Genomic DNA, 4073 nt, shown 5'->3' with positions numbered 1-4073 from the left:
CGTGTACACGCACTGCCTATCTCATTTACATACGTCATGACGTCACGCTGTACGTATGAAGAATACATGACTTCGTAGAGTCTAATTTTCTTTTGCCAGCAGGGTCTTAACTCTGTCATCAAACCTTTGTCTCTGTTATATGGACCTATTTCAAGCACACATTTATTTTAATGACAGAAATACTATTTTCTCATTTCATTTAATGGAGTTTGGCTTCTTAATCATTTGCAATATTAATTTACTTAATACATCAACTTAAATGTAAATATTACTGGAACCTTTTGGCAATATTTACTATTACTTATGCATTTTATCAATGGAGTCAGACACATTCCCTTTGGAAGAACTGATCTATCTCCTTTCATAAAATGAGACTCCAAGGTGCTTCAAGATGTTTTAGGCACTTGAATGAGGTTGCTGAAAAAACAATGTCAAAAAATGTATTTTCTTATATATCTCTCTATATATAAAGAGAGAGAGAGAAAGAGAGAGAGTTAGAGAGAGATATATTAGAACATATTGTTAACAAGGTAATTAGGAAACATAATAGCACATATTTTTTTGTATTGTTTATTGTTCTTTATCACAGGCATTAATAATAGTGCACTTTCATTTTTTTAATTATAACACAGACATTTATTTTCTCGTCATTATTTTTTTCCCTCCAATTTAATGACTTGCATTTCTTACGAAAAAAGTTCCTACTGTGCGCGATGGGGAAGAAAGAGTACAGCTTTACAATCTTAAGAGGAGTTATCAGTAATGACGACAAAGATAATCAATAATCATCAGGTGAATATAGAATGGATAAAGAATGAAGATATGAGTAATATTTTCTGTTTACAATGAACAGAGACGGGGGTGTGGGGGTGAGCATACATTGGGGGCAGGCAGGGCAGGGTATGTATATAATGAGAGAAGAGGGAAGGGGGTGGTCTAAAGTATAATTCTATGATTGGGAGGCAGGAGCAGGATGAGGTATATAATGTATGGTAAATAAGTGAAGACTAACGATACATATGAAATGTGATACGTGTGCTGTATGTGTGAGGCGAGTAACAAAAACAGAATATCATTCAGTGCATAATGTGAAAGGGAGGAGGAGGAGGAGGAGAGGACAGACACGTAGAGCAGGACATTGTCATGAACACAGAGAAAGTATGTGGAGTGTATTTCACATTCACTCAGAGCTGGTGTCCAGACAGTCTGTATTTGCACACTCCCAGACTTACCCTGCCTGAGAACTAACAGAATTGAACATAGAACATCTTCAGGGTTTTGCTCTGGCGTTTCCTCTGCCTCTGCAAGTGACCGGGCATGTTTGAGCGCGCACATGCTGACTGTTTAGTAAATGTGGATTTAAGGCATTTTGAGTGTACTAAAATAAGAACGTACCCCGTATTATATCTAAAGAACGATGCACCTAAACATTCAACAGTGGTGAAATATATTCAATGTGCTATGGAAAACAATCCAGGATGATGCAGGAGCTGCTCGATGACCGAACCGTCCGAAGCTTCGTCTTCCGCTATGCTATTTTTGGGTGAAGGCGTATGTGATGGCTGCGGGATGGTGGCAGAGGGAGGACCAGAGCAAAACCTTGCTTTGCATTTAGTGCTCCTTGCATCAAGGGAGTGGACTGAAGGGAGGGATGGAGAGAGAGAGAGAGAGAGAGAGGAGCATTATGGTCAGATTCTGGGCTTCAGGGCAGAGGCTCATTGGAGAAAGAGCTTTTAAGTGGATATTCAGGATCAGGTTCCCCCCATTCACAAATGTAATGAGCTAAAAAGCCCCGCTGATCCTGAGTCTGCACTTAATAGAGCACTTCACTGATTCCCGTGGGTGGGCGAGGAAAGGGACAACTATTTGTTTGAATACAATTCTCTTTTAGGACAGTGCATTCCAGTTTCAAAGTCCAGTTATCATTCATTTTGTTTCATATTGTCAGTTTTGAGAAGGAGAGTCTTGTTGTGTGTGTGTGTTTGTGTGTGTGTGTGTGTGTGTGTGTCATGTGTGAAAAAAGAATACTGCTCGCATTTTGTACGAAGGGGCTGGCCCGGTACGCACGAGTCCGAAACTTTGGGCTCTTGTCTGGGTAACATTCTCAAAGATGAAGAGTGAACACAGCGGGCCTTCTTTTCATTCCCTCTGTTTTGTTCCTCTGCTTCCATAAGGTTCACTTCAGTCTTTACGTTGTACATCCTGGGGGGTTTTGAAGTCTCTTCCCCGTGGGAGACGTCCAAGGCATGGAGTCATTGCTTGGATGATTTTTCAAAGTTGTTCTCCAGCTTTCTCCTTTGTGAGTTTGCTTCTTTTGTATTGAAAATGAAATGAAAACGAGATGGGTAATTGTTGGCTACTGAAATGGTTTTTTAAAAGGACATGTGCAGCATTGTTATAAAATATTTGGGAACAGATACAAAGTTTCTGCCATTTTCTAAATTGCAAATTTTTCTACCCTTTTTATTTTGACTTTACCAGCCTCAACTCTAATCCAATAAATAAATGAATAAATAAATGAATAAATGAATAAATAAATAAATACATAAATATTTGCTGAAATAAATATCTTTAAATAAAATACTTAAAATGTAAAATATTTGTAATTTAGTTTTTTTGACATTCACTTCATTTTGTTGATGGAAATACTTCACATCTCGTCTCAAAAATATAAATATTGAAATGGAAAGCACAAAAAATAATTTTTGGGCTTCTACTTATGATGGAAGTTCTACCAGGAATCACACAAGAAAATGGTGTAGGCTTCAAATTTTTTCTGACGCTGCCTCTTTGTTTGACACATGAGAGTGACTGGCTATTTTGTTCCTCTTGTTCGGTCTCTGTGTGAACATGTCATAGGAAATCTAGATGCCTGCTCATCCCTCTGTGCCCTGCTTAGTGAGTGGGGTGGATCTGAGATACTTTCAGATCTGCAAAGACTTAAAACTGGCCAATTTTACCAACTGTAGCTTCCAGTGGGCAGCTCTCCACTGCCTTTCTGACTGATTTTGAATCTACAACATATCACAGAGTTCAGGATCTACAACACAAGCTTGAACAATCAGTGTTTAACATAGCCTATATCTTCAACACATAACATTTCACTAAAGGCATAATCCGTCCTTCTCTCATGAAGGTATAGTCACATAGGACTTGTGTTACAAAATTTAGATCGCCTTTCTAAAAATCCCTATTCTTTTCTTTACATAGTGTTTTAGAAATCCATTTTTGTGCTCCAAGTGGTGTTAAGAATGAAGAACTTCCCACTTTTTCCCACCATGTTTGCTTTTCTCTACCTCAAACAGCTTGTGATTTTCTGATGGATCATTGCTTATGATAATGAGGATGATGATGATGATGATAATGAGGATGATGATAAGTTTTGGAGACATTCTTTCCTGTCCCACTTTTAAGTTTGTTGCTCCTTGTATAGTTTGTTGTCATTAGATCACTGGATGTCTACCGGATGTCAATCTCCTTGTTTGTACCGCATGAAATAATTTATAGCTGGGGTTTACATTAAGAGATACATCTTGCTTTCACTTTTCAAATCCTTTGTTCCTAACAAGGATAAGTGATCGTAATTTTTTTCTTGTCAGATGATTATTCACGTGTAAGAACACTTCCATGTGGATAACACTCCTGACTCTCCTATTGTCGCAGTTGGACCCAGGGTTTCCGCTAGTGATGTGTAAATCAAGGCTGAGTATACCTGTTGTTATGTACTGTGCAGATGGATTATGAGGGAGTTGTGTCTGGGGGGGAATCAAGAGCAGGGTTTGTTCCCACCCGCTCCGCAGCTTGTCTAATTAGTTCACTTAGGGTTGAGACTGGGTCCCATTTGAGGATAGGAGGCGAGTTTTATCCTTGCCAGACCCCTTTCTTTGTAGTACACTCGCACTACCGCCAATACTGCTCCCTTCTCCTCGATCGCTGCGCTCTGCCCGCTCCCCGCGATCACCTCCGCCCTCCGAGCGGCGAGAGTTCTGCCGGGTCGGTGTGCTGGGTGGGCGAGACGAAAGCCCGTTTTTCTCATCTGAAAGAAGGAAAATGGAAAACATGAGGGTGGGGAA

The sequence above is a fragment of the Puntigrus tetrazona genome, chromosome 3, assembly GCF_018831695.1.
Source record: "Puntigrus tetrazona isolate hp1 chromosome 3, ASM1883169v1, whole genome shotgun sequence".
Classification (NCBI taxonomy): Eukaryota; Metazoa; Chordata; class Actinopteri; order Cypriniformes; family Cyprinidae; genus Puntigrus; species Puntigrus tetrazona.
Note: the sequence above shows the minus strand (reverse complement) of the source record.